This window comes from Macaca nemestrina, chromosome 1, assembly GCF_043159975.1.
Source record: "Macaca nemestrina isolate mMacNem1 chromosome 1, mMacNem.hap1, whole genome shotgun sequence".
NCBI lineage: Eukaryota > Metazoa > Chordata > Mammalia > Primates > Cercopithecidae > Macaca > Macaca nemestrina.
Window position 1 is genome coordinate 224,755,307 of NC_092125.1, and position 20,268 is coordinate 224,775,574.

The 20,268-nt window shown below is 55.2% G+C and overlaps 1 protein-coding gene across 4 annotated transcripts in view; it reads right to left on the minus strand.

The window, feature by feature from the left end:
• LOC105479077 (splA/ryanodine receptor domain and SOCS box containing 1) overlaps nt 1-20,268 on the minus strand; it is a 75,045-nt gene that overhangs the window by 41,988 nt on the left and 12,789 nt on the right. The window contains exon 1 of one of the 4 annotated variants that reach the window (XM_011736886.3): nt 10,897-19,447. The exons of 2 other annotated variants lie outside the window; for them this stretch is intronic. The gene's annotated coding sequence lies outside the window, so the exon portion shown is untranslated. Of the gene's footprint in view, nt 1-10,388; nt 10,632-10,896; nt 19,448-20,268 lie in introns of those variants that run through there. One more of the 4 variants, XM_011736880.3, reaches the window with a different exon arrangement.

Consider the following 20,268-nt stretch of genomic DNA (forward strand, 5'->3'; position numbering starts at 1 on the left):
TGGTCAGGCTGCTGTTTTTCTCTGGAGGCAGCTGACCAAGGGTGGCTCAGCCTCAGTGGCTTCCTTCTGGAAGGTGGCACAGGAGCCACAGCAAGGCCTCTGGTCCCCCAGCTTCTTGGCGCTCTCAGACTCACACCCCACGTCCCACTCGGAGCCCACCCAACCCTCCCTGACCAGTCCACCAGGGGGAACATTCGGCCACATGCAGACGTGATCCTGGCGGTCTCGAGGTGAACATCCTACCTCCCCATTCCCTCCGGTCACGCCTTTAGCCACGGTGCCCAGGCAGTGTGAGGTGACCCCTCCAACACCACCCACTGACTTTTCTGTGGCCCCTGCAGAGACTCCAAGAGCTTCCATGAGGCCCAGTCTGAGTGGCCCCTCGGTGTCTCTACCTCCAGTGCACAGGGAGAGTGAGGATCAGAAAAGCAACCTGCCCAGGCCTGGGGGTGGTGCTGACCTTTCCAAGAGTCCCAGGGGATGGTTCTTGGTTCTTCAAGAAGTCTTCTCATGAGCGCCAAAGCCCAACCAAAGAAAGGCAGGGAAGACTAAATTCAGCCTCACCGAGAGCATTCCACCTGACCTTCCCACACGGCGGCCGGCCCAGCCACCCTCCTGGGGACAGATGGACTAAGGGACATGCAGAGGTGGAGTGGGACAGGTCACTGTGACCTCGTGGAGCCCACACTCCTCCTGGCCAGGACCCAGGACACTCTGTCACCTCCTTCCCCCATTCTCTCCCGCCTGCCCCACTGGTCTTCTGGCTGTTCCTGGCGCCTGACAAGCTCCTGCCTCAGGATCTCTGACTTCCCAAGTCCTCTGCCTGGCTCTGGGCACACTGGGCCTGAGGCCCCAGGTGGCCGTTCCCCCACTTCCCTCACGGCTCTGCTCTGAGGTCACCACGTCACCGAGGCCTTTCTCAGCCATCCTGCCCAAATGGCAAACGTCCTCTGCCCCCGTGCCACGCTCTGAGCTTCCCCATGGAACTTCACAATGGCGTTCACTTGGTTATCTGCTCAAGACCTGTCCCCCTATGAGAACACAGGGGCTGGAACTCAGTCTTGCTCACACTGTGCCTCAGGGCCTGGCACAGTGCCTGGCACAGAGTAAGTGCTCAATACATGCCTGCTGAGTGACTGTTCCACGGTGCCACCTGCCCACACCACCATGCGCTGCAGAAATGCCACTCCCATAGAAGCAGGGCCTAGGGTTTCCCACACCACCTTCCCAAAGAGATGGGCAGGCATCCATCTCTCTGTCCCCGACCTGCTATGGAACCTTCCCCACTGGATCCAAAGCTCTCCTGCCCCAGGTCTGCCCTCCAGGCCCCTCATTCCTTGAGAACTCACTCCCGAAAGGTGGCAAGAGCTCAGTCTTACACAGCCCAGACTGTCCCTAGCGTGCAGGGCTGGTGAGGACCCAGGGAGCAGGGACAGCTCTCCGTCTGCACTGGTGGAGGCAGAGTACAGGTCTTCTTGGATGCCCAGCGCCCCGGCTGGGGGAAGCCCAGTCTGCAGTGAGAGCAGAGGAAGCTTCATCCAACTCCACGTGCTGAGCTCTGGAGTCCCAGCTTCCACCGAGTGCGGCCACTGCATCCGCACCAGCTGTCCGTTCAGGAGGCAGCGGCAGCAAGACCCAGTACAGACCTGCTCACAGGCGCCTCCGATCCACCAGCCGGGTGTCCCTGCTCCCCCACTCCACTCAGTTTTCCAAGAAAGCATGTGTCTGGTCTGGATCCGACAAGACCATGCTGGCTCCACGGCCAGGCGAACAGACTTGTCCCAAACACGACTGTCTGGCCCGGTGGCGGCTCTAAGAAGTCCAGGGCCACAAGTGTTTTTGTCAGAGTGAGCCGTGGCTCGGAGGTGGCCGCGCTCCTTCCCAGAGAGAGTCTGGGCTCCAGGAGACGCTGGCTGGCCGCTGCCTCCTGCCAGGAGCCACACACAAAGTGCCCTTTATAGGAACAAGACAGGCCGGCCACTGGCAGTTTCAGCCTCAGGGAAACCCAGGTTTGGGTTTTCTCCGAGGGCACAACCAGGCTTTTGTCTTGACTCCCCCTCCCCACCCAAGCTGGTTTCCTCGTCAGACACACCGAGTCCTGGGCCCACGGCCCTCCGAGCCGACCCTCCAGAGGCTGGGCACAGACAGACACCGTGGAGGACAGCCAGGGACGTGCACCCAGGCACCAGACGCCCCCACGCTCATCACAGCCTCACTGAGGACCTACCACGTGCTGAGCCACAGGACAGCAGCGGAACTCACCAGAGCAGAGCCGCAGATGGCACACCACCAACGGCTAATCGGAGCACGATTCATCCATACCATGAAGAGCTGTGAGTCCCACTACGTGCCGGCTCCACATGGTGATAAAGACAAAGTCCCTCCCGCCAGGGCCCATTCCAGCCACGTCAGAGGCGCCCACTTGCCGGAGGAGAAAAATACGAGATTATCTACCAGAAATATGGTTCCCCACTTTGGCACACACAAAAAAGATACGGACTGAAAAACCTAGGAAAAAAGGTGGGGCCGTGACGGAGCAATCAGGCTCAGAGCAACCAGGCTGGCCCGAGGAGGGTTCCGCAGCCCGAGTTTGGGCTGTGAAGGAGAGCTTTGGGTAGTCACCCGCAAGCGGCCCACCTCCTCCGGGTCTGCACCCTGGCTCTCCTTCCTGCAGGAAAAGACCCCCTGAATTTCCCATGGGCCACCGAGAGGGCGGATCCAAGAGGAAGGGATGGGAGAAGGCCCTGGTTCCAAGGTACCACATGGCGCAGCCCCTGCCGTCCATGGGCAACAGCAGAAGAAATGTATTCCTCATCACCCTGGAAACTGGCAGCAAAATGGCACTGTCTCACTGAGGCCTGGAGGACCAGCCACCTGGGGGACCTCCAAAGGCCAAATCCCCAGAATCTGCCCAACATGGGCTCTCGGTGCCTGGAGATGCACGGGCAGCCATGTGTTCGAGACCATCTCCATGCAGGGAGGCGCGTCTGCCATTCTCCCTTCTCCGCTTCGTTCACATCTGGATTCCACAAAGATTAAACACTGAGCTTCAATGAAGTCCCTGCCTGTGGACAGGGCTCCGGGCCTCCATGAGGGCAGCACAGTCCACCGCTGACTTCTGACCTTCAAGGTCAGCCTTGGTACCCAGCGCCAGGCTGAGCACCCTCTGAGATCTCTGAGATCCCCTGAGATCTCTGCCAACGGGCCCTGAGGGAGGCTCCACAGCCAGCCAGGGGGAGATGTGGAAAGTCCCCAGCGACTCCACGGAGGGCACATCCACTGCTGAGTGCCCCACCAAGGGGCTGGGGCCAGAGAGGGGCCCAGTGGAGCCACAGCCCCCCTCGGCTCAGCGGGAACTAGAATGTTTCATCCAGACACTCAAAGCCACCAGCCCAGCCAGGGTACTTCATGAGAGCAAAAAGGCTGAGTGCGGGGACAGAGGCCCTGTGGATACCCCTCTCCAACATGGCAGCGGGAAGGAATGTCCGGCAGGCGGTTGCAGAGGTGGCAAAGTCCGCGAAGGCCGGAGCTGGGGAGGGGCGACCGCCTGGCCCGTCCACCACTGGCATCAAAGAGTGACAGCCAGACACTGTCACTGTGGGGAAGGTCACATCTGGGTCAGTGCTGGCGGCACGGGAAGGGAGTGACCTATTTCCAAGGCCCATTCAGGAACCTCCTTGCGAGCCCAGACGTCTGACGCAGCCAGACAACAAAAGAAAGGGGCTGAGAAGAGTGTACGGGCGGGTGGGGTGGGTGCGGGCTCGAGGTGTCTGGTGACCTAACGGCGCTTCCCTCCACGTCAGGGCTGCCTGCCCCCGCTGACCATCAGACCTGCCAGAGCAAGACCCAACCTCCGAGTCACCGTCCCTCTCCGACACCTGCCACCTTGGGTGCTGGCTCTCCTCAGCCTCCAGAACATTCCAGTCACAGTGGAACCTGCAGGTGGTCCCGGTCTCCCCAGAATCTGGCCCAAGATTTCTCCCCAGCCCACCTCCCACCTCTGTCCGCAACGATGCCACTTCTCAGGGGCTTGAAAGAAAACTCATCAGCTACGAACCCTGAGCCCTCATCACGATTGCCATCCCTCCTCAATTAACCATCAGATTAGGGCTTTAAATGCCTCTGGCCAAGAGCCCAGTAGGTGACAGATCGCGCAGGTGAGCAGGCGCCTTTCGGGACAGGAATAACCAAAGAGAATCTGCTGAAACATGCAAAAATTAGAGCTAGGCATGGACTTTGGAGCTGACAACCCTGGTTCTAACCCCAGCTCTGCCCTGACCCGGCTATAACCTGAGAGACTTTCTGAACCTCTGTTTCCCCACCTGCGAACTGAGGTTAACAGCCCTGTCTCACTGGGATGATGTGGGGATTAGAGGAGACGATGCCGGTACACTACTCAGCCTGCTGCATTTTTAAGTGCTGATTAAAGAGAAGCCACAGAGATGAGTCCAAGACAAAGAGGGAGCCAGCCTTGATCACCAGGAGCTAAGTCCCGGGAATGTGGGTCGTTAATAAAGAACTATTCAAGCCCCTTATTTGGGATGGGTGCTCAGGAGCGCACATATTTACATCACCTGCCCAGTGCGATTCCCAGGTACACACCACCTGGGGATGGTTGTGGTCCATCTGTGAAACAGACATTGTGGTTGTCCCCTGCAGGGTTATAGGTGACTGGAGAGCCCAGAGCAGGATCACTCCTCAACGGCACCTACGGGTATGAATCTTGCTGCTGTCACATTCCCCAGCCCCACTCTGCCCATAACGCACCACCCGAGATACTTGTGCCACTGAAGAGCCTCTCCCGTGAGCTCTGCAGTGCCCCGGCCAGTCTCCCAGCCTCTCAGAGTCCTCCTCCCCCAGCGACTCAGAGTCATGTGATTCACATCTTAAGATCTCTGCCATCAGCCTGGTCCTGGAGTCAAGGGCACATGACAGTGACAATCAGCACTATTTTCTTTTTTTTTAAAAGGTGAAGCTCACGGTCGACAGGTCTCAGATGTGATGAAATATAGCATTAGCAAGTTGCCCATGCATCTGTCTCCCTCACTGACTCATCAGCCTCTCACACGCCCTCTTCCGTGTTCTGAGCGGAATCCCTGGCACACAGTAAGTGTTCAGTAAAGGTCTGGAGAACAGAACTGCGGAGACACTTCCCTATCAGGCACCAAGGTGATGAATAACAGGTCAGGACAAGTTTCGTAAAATCACACAGGATCCGCTGTCTCCCAAGAATGGGCCCTGGAGCTCGGCGCCCACCCCCTGCCATCGGGCCGTCTAGAGCTCCACCACACACACTTGCTTTCTCCGTAAGGAGTTCTTGCTTCATCCTGGATGTGCCATCAACCCAGAAACTCGACGCTTGAAAGAGTCAGCTAAGCCCAAAGAATGTAAATGTTTAAGGCCCACCGCCTGAGACGCCTCTGCAGACTAAACTAAGAAAGTTTAAGAGCTTTTTCCAGCTTTGTGTTTTTGGGGGATTTTTTGGTTGTTGTTTTCTTTTGGGGGGAGGGGAAGGAGGAAAAGGCTGAAAGGGAAACAGGACTATTTCCAGTACCTGTAATTACACGGCTGCCTTTTCCAGCCAGAATCCCCCACAGAGCAACTCCCACTGCCTTGGCCTGGAGAGTGGCAGCCAGGGACTCAGGAGCATTTTAAGCAGGGGAGGGGGGCCTTCCACTGGGGCCTGGGGGGGGTTGGGGGGGTTGGCCCCTCCCCATCAGGCCAGCGTTTCATGGCCAGAGCTCACTCTAACTCCATCCTGCTAAACCTGGTACAGGACATTGTGGCTTCCAAACCACCAGTGACATAAAATAAAAATCCCCCACCAGGAAGCAAGAAACACAGAGCCACCCTCCAGGTACCTTCAAAAGGAAGGTCGTAGCCAGTCAGAGCCGAGAGAGGCGAGCCCAGGGTGCGGTCACGACCCTAAGTCACCAGGATAGGGCAACGTCTAGAAAAGGATCAGAGATTTGGGGCAAGTCAGTTTCTCCCGCTCCATTGCTCCAAATACTCGTAAAATGGAAGAGAGGGCTACTTGCTTCCTCTGTCTATCAAGGAATAACTTAGATGCACGGAGCGAGGCCACTATATACAAAACATCCCAGTAGCAGCGTGCTGTGGAACGCCAAGGGAAATGGCTTCTCCCAGCCCTCGAGAGGCCTCCCAATCAAATGGGGGAGATGGGGCTACCCCCTATCTGCACACACCTGGGGCAGGGCAGGGGGAGGAAAGGTGAAAGGAGCAAAGTCCCCAGGAGCTTTCAGCCATCTGGCTGGGGTGGGGGGGGTGACACAGACACAGAGGACAGTCCTGGTCCAAGAGGCAATAATGGCTGATGACCGCCCTGCAGTCTGTCTTGGTCGAGCTGCAACCCCCTGCCTAGAACAATGCTTGGCACACAGTGGGTGCTCCGCAAATATTTGTAGAAGGAAGTTTCTGCCATGCAAATTTAGGAGGACGACAAATAGAAACTACAGTGGGTGGTGGGGCCGGTGAGAAGCAGAAGCCTGGGCACCTGGGGTCCCTGGCGGCCTGCCCTGAGCAGGTGAGTGCAGCTGCACACACACCTGGCCCAGTGAGTTCGAAGCACAGACTCCCCTCCACCCCTCTGAGAAGGTGAGGGTCCTGCCTCTGACCCCGGGGATCAGGCCTGCAGGTGGCCAGCTCAGGAGCCAGCTATGGTCCTCCCAGGAGGTCTGGGGCTGGATAGGCAGGGAGGCTGCCTCCCACCTGAAGCCAGGTGGAGAGTGGCTGGGCCAGCAGCTCCAGCGGCCACAGAAACAGCAGGTGTGGATGTGAGGGCTCACCCAAAGACTCATGGAACCAGTCACCCGCCACCCCAGGCCAACTTCCCTGTAGTCCCCTCCCTTCACTGGAGCGGACCTTTGGGGGCTGCTCTGCGTCGCAGATCTGGCCAGGCCAGATGAGCAGGCTTGGCCTCCCGCAGCATCCTCTGCATCAGCCAGAACGGAATAGCAGCCTGGTACAGAACATCAGCCACCATAAGACACGGCACACGCAGGCCGGAGGGCCTGACCTAAGCGCTCCCTGCCTCCTCCACTCAACTTCAGCGGGGAGCACAGGGCCCAGGAGTCCCACAAGGAGGGCACGGGGACAGCAGGGCCTCGGGGCCTCCTCCCACCCTTGTACTTCGAGATCCTACAGGAGGGAGGAGGAGGGAGGAGGGAGGACGGAGGAGGGAGGAGGGAGGACGGAGGAGGGAGGAGAAGCAAAGCACCTGACCCTCGAAGGCTGGGTGTGTTCCCCACCTTGGTGAGTAACATGCCACAGCCAAGGCAGCGCACACGTGTCCACACACTGACCTGCAGCCCACAATGCTGCCTGCCTTGGTGCCCTCCCTGTGCCACCCCCCTGGTCCCCCCACTTCCCAGGTCCTACCTCCTCTTTTGTTGTTGTTGCTGTTGTTTTGGGTTTTTTTTTTTTTTTTTTTTGAGATGGAGTCTCACTCTGTTGCCCAGGCTAGAGTGTAGTGGTATGATCTTGGCTCACTGCAACCTCTGCCTCCTCCCAGGTTCAAGCGATTCTCCCGCCTCAGCCTCTGGAGTAGCTGGGATTACAGGTGTGCGCCACCACGCCTGGCTAATTTTTTTGTATTTTTAGTAAAGAAAGGTTTTGCCATGTTGCCCAGGCTGGTCTTGAACTCCTGACCTCAGGTGATGTGCCCGCCTCAGCCTCCCAAAGTACTGGGATTACAGGTGTGAGCCACTGCACCCGGCCCTACCTCGTCTTTAGGACTCACTGCAGGACACCCCAGGCTGGATTCCTCTTTTGTCACCCTGTGTTACAATCACCAGCTCATGTGACTGTCCCCCACTACATGCAGTGAGTCCTTGGAGACAGGGACCCCTGTCCTGCTGTATGTCCAGAGCCTGACAGAGGCCCTGATCTGAGTGAGCTGCCCGAATTGCTGAATGGATAGAAGAACAATCCTCTAAATGGTAGAAACAGCTGCCACTGAGGCACTGGCCACACAGTCTAGCTTTGGTCAATCTGCATGATTCCGCAAGGTAAGTCTCACGCCCGTTCTTACAGATGTGGAAACCAAGGCTCAAAGACGCTGAGTAACTTGTCCAGGATCTGGGTCGGAAGCCAGATTCCAAACTCAGGGTCTTCCCTGGATGCTGGAAACGTGGGAGTGGAGGAAGGAGGGTGGCCTTGGGGACAAAGAGGAACATGGCAGGGGGGCTTCATGGGCGATAGGACAGGACGCTGTCCCCATTCCCTGTCTGTCCCCAAGGCAGCCTGGAAATGCTGTGCCTCAGGCAGGGTCCTACACTGTCAGCCAAGAAAGCAAGGAAGCAGAGGCCGGAGAGGACGACCAGCAAGGGAGGCGTGGGTGGGCAGAGACCCAAGCGGGCGGAGGACCTGTCACTGTTCTGCTGCTGGCTGCATCCCTGGTGGAGGATCTGGGGGCATCATGGGCCTCCAGGTGCCCACACCCACCTTCCCCCACTGCCCACTGTCAGCCCAGACCCCAGGGCCCCACCCTCACTGGGCCACAGGAAACGTCATCTCTCCCCAAGCTGCAGCTTCCCAAAACAATCGCTAGGTTTCCCCAACCTGCCCGGAAAGGGGAATGAGCGCAGCTGCTTCCTCTCCCCACCTGGTGCGTCACCAAACCTGTGACTGTCCACCCAGCTTCCTCTGGCTCCACAGATGCTTGGGCTGAGCCTGGCACACAGGGGCCCTTAACAAACTTGAGGAGCGAATGGGGGGCCAACGAAGCAAGAAACTCCCACCGAAGCAACCAGCCAATCTAAGGGGCTCAAAAAAAAAAAAATTTGATTCCCTCACCACCGGAAATCACCTACATAAGGCTCTGAAACTGTCTTTTCTGGCCAGGCTTGGTGACTCACACCTGTAATCCCAGCACTTTGGGAGGCCAAGGAGGGTGGACTGCTTCAGCTCAGGAGTTTGAGACCAGCCTGGCAACATGGTGAAACCCCAACTCTACAAAAAATACAAAATACAAAATATAAATATATATATATGTGCGTGTGTGTGTGTGTGTGTATATATATATATAGACATGGTAGTGCGTACCTGTGGTCCCAGCTACTCAAGAGGCTGAGGTGTGAGGATCCCCAGCCTGGGAGGCAGAAGCTGCAGTGAGCTTTGTCCCCAGCCTGGGTGACAAAGCAAGACCCTGTCTCAAAAACAAACAAAAAACCTGTCTGTTCTCACCTGGTGGTCTGAAAATCTCTACCACACGCCCCACACCCCTTCTTCCAGATACCTAAACCAAATCCTGGAGTCGGATCGATTCTGGCGATGACTTTTTTCAAGCACTTACTATATACCGGCTATCATCAAAACTCCCAGTGGTTTTGCACACACGTGCCACCTTCCACCAGTGACATTTACTCCCTTCTTCCCTTCCTCCTCCCTCTCCAGTGCTTCTACATCCTAAGGCCCAGTTTCAGCATCACCTCCTCCAGGAAGCCTTCCCAGATTCACCTGCTGAGAGTAAACCCTGATCCCCAAGGCCAGAACGTTGCCGGCCTCTGATCACCTTTATCACCCTCTGCCTAGAATAATATATTATTTGAGAGTTCTCTCTTTCCTTCCCAAGAGCACAGGAAGCAAACCCTCACAGGCCAGGTTAAGGATTCTAAATTCCAGTGTGTTTCCACTTGGAAGGAGGAAGGTGCATCCGAGGTGAGGCCCGGCCCTGCCACAGGCCTGGGATCTCTGCGACCAGAAAGAGAGCATGAGGCAGCTCCCTCCACCCGGGGTCACTCTTATAGCCCCGTTTCACAGATGGAAACTGAAGCTCAGAGAGGTCACACGGCCCGGCCAGGTAATAGGAGCAGGGAGTACTGAGGCGGAAGGCCAGCCACCTCTCAAGCTGGGCTCGAAGCTGCTTCGGCCCCCGGACCTAGACCCAATGCCGCTTCTGGGGCGGTCTCCTCTGGAGAAGCAGCCACGGTCCTGACAAAGGCCTGTGCCACCCCACAGGAATCCGGGAGTCACGGCTGACCGCCTGCGCCTGTGCCCCGAGGTGGCAGGAACAGGTGGGCTCCAAGGTAGCAAAACGCTACCAGCCTTTCATAAATGGCAGCCCCTGAACCCGCTTTGATCAGCCCCCACCTCCTCACTATCTAGCACCTCAAGGGGTGATGCCTGGCCCAGCAGCAGCCCCCTAGGACCCTGCCCTTGTGCCCATCAAAGTCTGCTCTGCTTGGTGAGTACCGGTACCACCTGGTTGAGCCTGTGTGGGGACACACACACAGACACACACACAAGCACATATGCACACACATAAATACAAGTGCACACATGCCCCTCCCTTGTCCCCCAGGGGCTGTCTCTCACCTCTGCCCTAGCACAGTCTAGCATGCCAAACGACACCCCCATCTCCAACTCACCCGAAGCAGGAGACTCGCCCACAGGGAGGGTCTCCTTCCCAGGCCAGGTCTCTTGGGGGTGCCGGAGCCCCAGGGTCAGGGAGGCCAGCTGTCTGACCTGGCACCTTCCTCTTCGCCCAGGTCCCCGCCCCCTGCCAGCCCAGGGCAAGGCTGAGTCAGGAAGAACACAGGACCACCGTGGTTCCCTCAGCAGGACCCGGAGACCACTGTGCCGCTGCGTCCCCACCACCTCCCTGACCTTGGGCACCTGGTCCCGGCTTGCAAATGACTAAGCAATTTCCACCTCCGAGCCCGTCTGCCAAGAGGCCCCGCTGGCTGCAGAACTGCACCAGGATGCCCGGAGCCGCACGCGTGAAACCCGTAATTGGCGAGCCCTCTTCTTGGGAAAGAAAACTCCATGTTTTGTTTTGTTTTGTTTTCCCCTTAAATGAAACAAATCCACCCACATAGTTACTGGAAACTCAAGCATGTGAAACTGAACCGTTTGCAAAGAGAATTAGTCAGCAACCTTGTGAGCAGTGCGGTCCCTCCGTAGGTGGGGCTGCCTGTGCTCCTGAGGCCCCCCACCAACTCCCGACTCAAGTGTTCTTCGTTGCACGTGATGCCCTGGTAGAGGGTCGAAGCGAGGCTGCATCCCACAGGTGGAGGGCAAGGTCACTGGCATCAGGCCGAGGGTGCCATGCACATCTCCCCGTGGGCCTCAGAGTGTTCTTCACTCGATGGTTAGAAGCTGTAGCTCAGGAGTCACATTCACATTCAACTCCCACCCCGTCATGTGACTCGGGCCTCTCCAGGTCTCGGTTTCCTCATCTCTAAAACGGGGAGAGCAGAAACCACAAGGTGTGTGTATTGCGCTGTAAAGACTGCAAGAGACAATGACACAAGATGCTTTGTGCCTGGCACCCAAAAGACAGCCACAAAGTCCTGGCTGCTGCTGAGATGCCCTCCTGCGGGAGAGCGAAGGTGGGCGGGTGAGACTGGCACAGGGCTGTGTCCCTTGGAGCTAGTATGGGGTCTCTTGTCACAGTGGAATCTGCTGAGTTGGTTCCCAGCCCTACTGCTTTGCCCGTGATGCGGCATGGGGAGGCAGGCAGAGGGCCAGGCCCGGTGCTGGCAGCTACAGCTCTTGTCCCAGCACCATTGAGCTTCTCAGCCTCGCCCTCCTCACCTCTACAGAGGGGAGATTCATCCCACAGACGTTGTATTTTAAACCAGTGCAATGCTGTGTCTTTAAAAACAAACAAACAAAAATTCCACTGCATTATCTGCCAACATTTTAAAAAGTCTGGACTCTTGACTTCAAAGGGGATACTAGAGAGCCAAGGACTCCACTCCCCCAGGTAAGACAGGCCACTCCTGTGTGCAGGACATGCTGTTCCCCTTTGCCGCAGTCCTCTCCCTGCCCTGGAGTCTCCTGCTGGCTGCCTCCCTCATTTGTGCCTCCTTCCCGACCCCTGGGGGCATGTGAGTTTGTGACCCAATTTAAAACCCTACTTTTATTTAGGGGCACAATCTCAGACACTTGCCACTAGAAATGGCCACAGGAAGTGTCCCTTGGGAATAAGTAATTCAAGTCTGACACTCAAGGCTGATTCTTCCTGGAGAAAAACAAGACGATGTAAGAAGACCTATGCCCCAGTCTGGCCCAGGGAAACTCAGGGATGAGGCTGCTACTTTCTGCAATTCTTCGTGTGATTTACTAGATGAAGAGCAGAGGCAAATATTTGGGGTCTTGCTCTTCCTTTCGCTAACCTGCCTCTCTCTCCATTTGGTGATGAACGGCCTCGTTGTGTAGATCTCAGCCCTTTGGGTCTGCAGAAGGTGTGTGGGCAGTCGGGGTCTAGATGCCCACAAGCAGGCAGCCCGGTGCCCGTCTTCCCATCAGGAACGTACCAGGATAGATGACTGCCGAACAGGCAGTCCTCCAGCTTTCCAAGTCAGAGAGTTGCCTTGTATACTTGGGGGTGGGAGGGAGGAAGGATTTAGTGGGGCATGGCCAGATCTACTCCCCGCCCAGCAGAGACGCTGAAAATGTCAGGTGGGCATTTGGGGGTATTTTCCAGTTGTCTTGTTCACTTTTTTTTTTTTTTTTTTTTTGAGATGGAGTCTCAATCTGTCGCCCAGGTTGGAGTGCAGTGGTGCGACCTTGGCTCACTGCAGCCTCTGCCTCCCAGGGCCAAGCGATTCTCCTGCCTCAGTCTCCCAAGTAGCTGGGATTACGTCTGGCTAAATTTTTGCATTTTTTTAGTAGAGACAGGGTTTCATCATGTTGGTCAGGCTGGTCCCGAACTCCTGACTTCAGATGATCCACCCGCCTCAGCCTCCCAAAGTGCTGGGATTACAGGCGTGAGCCACTGTGCCCAGCCTTGACTTTTTTAAACTTTGGTTTTCCTATCTGTAAAATGGGCACAGTAATCCCCATTACACAGGGTTCTGTGCAGCAGTCGATAAGTTAATGTGTGGGTAGTGCCCAGAACAGTGCCAGGCACAGAGCAAGCACTCAGTAAACATCAAGCAAACTGGTCTTGTTCTAAAGCCGGTGGGAAAAGGTGTGTCTGTGAGGGACACATGGCCTTGGGCCTGGCTTTGGACAATCGGCACGCACTGCCTCTGGCCACCTCACCTCCACTCCTTCCACACAGTTCCAAACTCCAACCAGGCAGCCTTCCCTAGGCGCCTTCCAAAACTGCGACCCTCTTGCAATAAGACTGACCAGGTTGAAAAAATCAATTAACAATAATAATAATGAAACCCAAAGAAAACCAAAACCGCGCCAATTTAATGAGATGAGTCCATGCACGATCGTCTGATCATTGCAAAATTCAGCTCATGAGCTGCTCGTCCAGCAAAACTCCGAGCCGGCACCTGACTGTGTTACCAGCAGCACTCAGGAAACTTGGGAGAATGCGGCCCTCCCCCAGTCTCCGCCCGCAGAGCATGCTGAGGTAGGAAGAAGAAATGAATTCTAGGACGGCGTCCATGGCTGCCTGACCATATGTGTGCACTAATAATCATCAATGTGTACACTTACAACAGGTGAACTGCATGGCGTGTGCATAATTCCTCCACAGGGCTGTTATGAAAGAACCTTGTGTTAGCGCTTACTGCCTACAATATTCAGGAAGGTCAGGGACTCCCTGCTTTGTCTCATAAAAAACCAGAGAGACCGGGCACAGTGGCTTGTGCCTGTAATCCCAGAGCTTTGGAAGGCCAAGTTGGGAAGACTGCTCGAGTCCAGGAAGGGTTCGAGACCAACCTGAGCAACACAGTGAGACCTCGGCTCTAAAAAATAAAATAGGAGAATTGCTTGAACCTGGGAGGCGGAGGTTGCAGTGGGCCGAGATCACGCCACTGCACTGCAGCCTGGGTGACAGAGTGAGATTCTGCCTCGAAAAAAAAGTTAATTAATTAAAATAAAATAAAAATTAGCCAAGCATGGTGGCGTGTGTCTGTCGTCCCAGCTACTCAGGAGGCTGAGGAGGGAGGATCACTTGAGGAGTTCGAGGGGCAGTGAGCTATGATCACGCCACTGCACTCCAGCCTGGGCGACAAGAGGCAGGCAGGGCCAACGGTTACACCAAGACAAAAACGTCATCTGCGTGAAGGCTCCTGTATCTCAATACTTAGCCACTGGCTTAAGGAGAGAAAAAGTCCCATTTTCTTGCTTTGTCTGAGCATAGCTATTTCATCTGGCAGAGGATGAAACAGGGCTCAGTGCCACCAAGAAAATTCATACCCCCTGGGGATGCACCAAACCCACCTTTCCAGGGAGAAAATAGAGGTCCCATCCCAAACACACAAAACGTGGTGGATAAAGCCACGTTTCACGTCTACCACTCGGCAAACCCTGGCAGAAACATCCTGGGTGCTGACCCGAATCTACTCCTGCCGTTTTCCAGAAGCAGCGGAGTTAAATCTTCTACAGAGTGCTCCTCTGCCCCACACAAAAAAAAATAAATAAAAAAATAAAGCCAAGAGGTAAGAGTGAGACTGCTCTGGCTCCAGGGTTGGTTCAAGTCTGACCCTTTTCCAGGACTTTGATGCTATTTCTAAGCCCAATCGGTCTTTCCAGAAGGAAGATGTCCTGTGTGTGGTGAAGAGACGAGTGAACATTATTGGTGCTGGGTGGTGTGGGTGTGGGGTTCAGGATGCCAGTCGCTCTACTCTGCCCTGTGTTTGAAATTTTCCATTCTAAAAATCTCCATAAATGCGGACAGCAAAGCAAAACCTCAGCCGCACTGAGACCCATCAAGGGGGAGAAAGAAACCCCAGTCATGGGTCAGGACTCGGCTCGGACGCAGCCTCCTGAGTCGGCCCTGTCTGGGCATGGCTCTCTCGGCGTAGGCACTGTGACAGCCAGGACAGAGCGGGCATTCAGGGAATACCGGCTGAATGATGAAGGCATTTAAAAAAAAAAAACCTTTATCCCGCGCTGTCTAGACACCCCTGAGAGTGGTGTGGGGGTGAGGACTTGGCTTTCAGGGAGCCTGGGAGGCTAGAGGTGGGGGAAGAAAGGGTCTGTTCACACCGAACAGCTCAAAGTTGGCCCGATAGGATGCAACTAGAAGAAGGGGGAAAAATATTTATCTTTTTGAACATTCCATTTTTCCAAAGATGGCGAACTGCTTTTAGAAGAACCCTGACATTTACATATAATTTATATATTATGGAATTAGAATAAATTAAGCATGCTGTGGCCCCCTTAGGATGACGTCCCCAAGCTTCACAAATGTAAGGCGACCTTTCCCATTAGTGCTTTCTTCAAATCTCCAAATGAGAAGACCCTCAGACAGGAGAAACACTCATCTCCCCCGACCCCCATCTGCAGAGGAAGGAGATGACAAGGTTCTGCTGCCCAGATCTTTTTTTTTTTTTTTTTTTAAGACAAGGTCTGACTCCCATTGCCCAGGCTGGAGTGCAGTGGTACGATCACAACTCACTGCAGCCTTGACCTCCCAAACTCAAGTGATCCTCCTGCCTCAGCCTCCAGAGTAGCTGGGATCACAGGCATGCACCATCACATCCAGCTAATTTTTCTGTATTTTTAGTACAGACAGGGTTTCACCATGTTGCCCAGGCTGGTCATGAACTCCTGGCCTCAACTGATCTGCCTGCCCCAGCCTCCCAAAGTGCTGGAACTACAGGCATGAGCTACTGTGCCCAGCTCCTCAGGTCTTCTTGATCTATCCAGGAGCTCATCCCTTAGAAATCCAGGAAGGCGCCCCAAGAAACTCACATGAGATGCCTTGCCCCTCACAAAAACCACTGTGGTCTGAGTCCTGTGCTTAATCCTGAGTTTGCATGAGGCTTCCTGGGATCAACCCAAGAGGCAAGTCCCACCAGCATGGCCCCTAGACTCTGCGGCCTTCCCAGGGCAGGTGCGTAGGCATCATCACAGATGGTCCCTAGACTCTGCGGCCTTCCCAGGGCAGGTGCAGAGGCATCATCACAGATGGGCCTAGACTCTGCGGCCTTCCCAGGGCAGGTGCAGGGGCATCATCACAGGCCCCTCACCATCCCCTACCTGAGGAGAGCTTCTGGGCAGCAGGCAAAACTACCCCAGCCAGAAGCCCAGGACCTACAGCCAAACTCCCAAGAAGACAGATAAGAGCCCCAGGAACAGCCAAACAAAAGGACCAGGAAGTTCAATTGGGTCTCCCAAGGGAGACTGGCCAGGGTCCCCAGTTACTTCTATTCTATCCTATCCTATCCTATCCTATCCTATCCTATCCTATCCTATCCTATCCATTTGAGACAGAGTCTCACTCTATTGCCCAGGCTGGAGTGCAATGACACGATCTTGGCTCACTGCAACCTCTATCTCCTGGGTTCAAGCAATTCTCCTGCTTCAGCCTCCCAAGTAGTGGGATTACAGGCCTGCACCACCATGCCCAGCTAATTTTTGTATTTTTAGTAGAGGCGGGGTTTCACCATGTTGGTCAGGCTGGTCTCGAACTCCTGACCTTGGGTGATCCACCCGTCTCGGCCTCCCACAGTACTGGGATTACAGGTGTGAGCCACTGTGCCCAGCCTGATTACCACGTTTTAAATGCAAGGGAGAGCCTGGGCAGCATGGCAAGACCCAATCTCTACAAAAACTTTAAAAAATTAGCCAGGTATTGTGACATGTACCTATAATCCCAGCTACTCAGGATGCTGAGGTGAGAAGATTGCTTGAGCTCAGGAGTTCGAGGCTTCATTAAGCTGTGACTGTACCACTGCACTCCAGCCTGGGTGACAGAGAGAGAACCTGACACACACACACACACACACACACACACACACACACACACACTCTCTCTCTCTCTCTCTGCAGGGGAGCACAAAGGAACTGAAGGGGGAGTCTAGCTTATCTGCACATCTCAGGAACAACTTTGGAGGTGAATGGTGTGGAAGTGCAAGGACACCCCATGCCCACTGATGACCCCTGGGCCTGGCATTCGGTGCCCTCCCTGCTACACAGCTCTGCAGCCTTCTCCCGGTCCTCCTCATGGCAGCCAGTCTCCTGGTCCCCTACTATGAAACCCCCCAGCCTAGAACAAACCCTCCTGACAGTCCCAGGAGGCCCTCTGTACCCACGCAAAACTGGTGCCAGCGCAGCTCCTGGCAGGGAGTTCATGTTTCCTGCATGCACCTGCTGGGCCACAGGCTCTCAGGGGCCTGGAGGTGCATCACACACCTCCCTAGCTGTGCTTGGCAACAGCAGGTGCCCAGTCAACAGGACTGGCACGTTCCACTGTCAGAGTAGAAAAACAGGCCCACCTTCCAGCATCCGGGGAGCCGTGCCACCTCCTTCGATGCAGAACACCTTTCTAAAGAAAAGTCCTTCTTCCTCACCTATAAACTGGGAGGTAACATCTAACTCACAGGATTGTTTAGGGGTTAAAAACCCATCTATAGTGGCAAGCATAGAGCCTGGCTCATGGCACACATTCAATCAACACATGTGAAGGCTATCTCCGGCAGGATCACACTCACAGCAGATGGGATCTGAGACACCCTAAACTAAACGCCAGTTCCCAGAGGCAGGAACAAGTTGTTGGGAGTCGAAGGCCCCTCAGATGATGACAGCTTAGGTTTCCTCTCGTGCCTGGGGCAACCCCACCCGTCTCCTTTCTGCAAACTGTCCCCCAACCCACAGTCAGTGCACCGTGGCTCCAGGGGGCCCTGGTTATGCAGCACCTACTGCTGGAGTGCCCATGACCCTGCCAAGGGTGGGCCCAGGGCAAACAGCCCCCTTGCTAGGTGCCACCAGTCAGCGCAACTGCATCACTGCCCCAAGAGCACAGGCAGGAAGCTCCTAAGCACACTTCTGTCACACTCTCTGTCAAATGAAACAGTCCACCCCCTTCGGCGCCTGATATGTATTGGAAAACCGGAAGGAAAGGAATTAAGAAAGCAACTTGCTAAAGCTGAAGTTCTGGTCCCAGACAGGTTAACAGGATTTGGAAGTGGCACCAAATTGCAACCCTGTCAGCAACTAATCCTGGAAACAGTTCCTGCCCCCCAGGAGGAGGAGCGCCATGAGTTGCAGATCCCCAGCCTCAGGATCAGTCCCCATGGGGATACCTCTGGCATCACAGTCGAGGTGGACCATGGCGAGGAGGGAGTGGCGCGGGGTAAGCCTAGGAGGGGCCGCACGCACCCCAAAGACCACGTCACGGATTTGCAAGTTCACCGTAAGAGCAATGGGAACGGCTGATGGGCTTCAGAAGGGAACTGACAACAGGTGGCATTTTTAATAGATCAATGAGGAAAAATATAAATAAGTAACAAGATCACTGGCTGCCAAGAGGATAGTGGCTGAGTCTCTGGTGACGAGGGATATGGAGAAAAAGACAGGTGGTCGTGTTTCCCAGCCAACCTCTTAGACAAGCTGTTTGGATCCAACTCTTCCATCCCACCTTCACGTGGCCTCTACAACTGAGCCAGGACGGGAAATCCAGCTTCCACTTAGGAAACGCTTCAATCTTCTGTGCAAAACTTAATTAGCCACAAGTCAGATGCAGAAGGCCACGCAATGTATGGTTCTGTTTATATGAACTGTCCAGCACAGAGTCAAATCCGTTGAGTCAGAATACAGATCGGTTCCCAGGGGTTGGGGAGGGAGGATGGGAGGTGACGCCTGATGTGGATGGGGTTTCCCTCTGGGGGGATGAAGATGTTTTGGAACTAGACAGAGGGGATAGTTGCACAACACTGCGAATGTACTAAACGCCACTGAACTGTTCACTTTAAAATGGCTCGTTTTATACGATGTGAATTTCACCTCAATTGAAAAAAGACAACTGGGCACAGTGGCTCACGCCTGTAGTCCCAGCACTTTGGGAGGCCGAGGTGGGCAGATCACCTCAGGAGTTTGAGGCCAGCCTGGCCAACACAGTGAAACCCTGTCTCTACTAAAAATACAAAAATTAGCCAGGCGTGGTGGCGGGTGCCTGTAATCCCAGCTACCGAGGAGGCTAGGGTGGGAGAATCACTGGAACCCGGGAGGTGGAGGCTGCAGTGAGCTGAGACTGTGCCACTGCACCCTAGCCTGAATGACAGGGCGAGATTCCATCTCAAAGAAAATAAGAAAGAAAAAGAAAAAGAAAAAAGACACCCTAATTAGCCAATATCACAGAGCACATCTGCATATCCAGGACATCTTGCAGCTGACTCGACTTTCTCTCCATTTAGCTCAGACACCCATCCCCATGTACCTGGGACCACCTCCGACTCTCAGCAGCCCCTGCATCCTATTCACCCAGCCACAGTGACATCCGCTCTGTTGACCTGTCTCTCAGATGGCTCATTTCTTCCTCGCTCCTTCTTTGTGGCAGGGAATGGTGGTGAAGAGTAAGACTGGGAGCCAGGTTGCTGGGGCTCAGCTCCCAGCTCTTCCCCTGGGTGGCTGGGAGGCCCGGAGCCATCCTAGTTTTTTTAATCTGTAAAATGGGTAGTACCTACCCTATAGGTATCACTGATGCTATGACGAATGAATGACTTCATGCATGCACAGCACCTGGAAGCGTGCTCAGATATGCCACATCCGGTTGGTGGCTATTGTCACTAACCCCACTATAGACGGACCCCAGCCCATGTACCTCCCACAGCCCCCTCCACTCCATCCGTCTCCACCTCCTCCAGGCTGGGCATCACAAAGGAAAACTGGTATCCCTCCCACCCCAGCTCTGCTGTGCTCCAAAGGCTCTCCGTGGTGAAAACCGTAGAGCGAAAAAGTCGACTGCCGCAGGACGCGGCTAGGAAGGCCCCGGGCTCCGCCATCCCTCGACACACCCAAAACAATGAAGGTGGTTGATAGTAACAGGCAATCGTCCGAGATGCCCTCAGTCCCTGCCCTGAGGGATCAAGGGCAAGGCTCACCTTCTAGGAGCCCCCACGTCTTGGTCCCTCCTGCTGTAGGAGCACAGCTGGGACCCAGCCTGCTGACTGATTCTCAAAAACCACTGCTGTGTCCCCAACACGTCTTCGTTCCCTAAAGCACAAACCCCTCTCCCACGTTACTTGCAGTTGCACAAATGTCCCCAGGTCTGTGGGCCCTCCTGCCTCTCTGCGCTCATTTCGGCCACACACCAGCACCCTTCCTGCCTTTCCAACCTGGCCACCCCCGCCACCGGTGTCCTCTGATGCCCTGAGCACTATCATCAGCAGAGATGGGCCTGTCTCACCCACTAGACAATGAAAGCTTCCTCATTCTTTTTATCCACGGCCCCAGCAGACTGGCTGCATACAGTAGGTGCTCGGCAAATGTCTGAACGAAAGCAAGAATGACAAGTGGTCCACTAACCACTCCTGAGAATGGAGGCTTGTTCAGAGTTCCTGACCTCCCACGGGGGCATGGAAGGAAGTCTCGTCTGAGAACAGAACACCTGGCAGT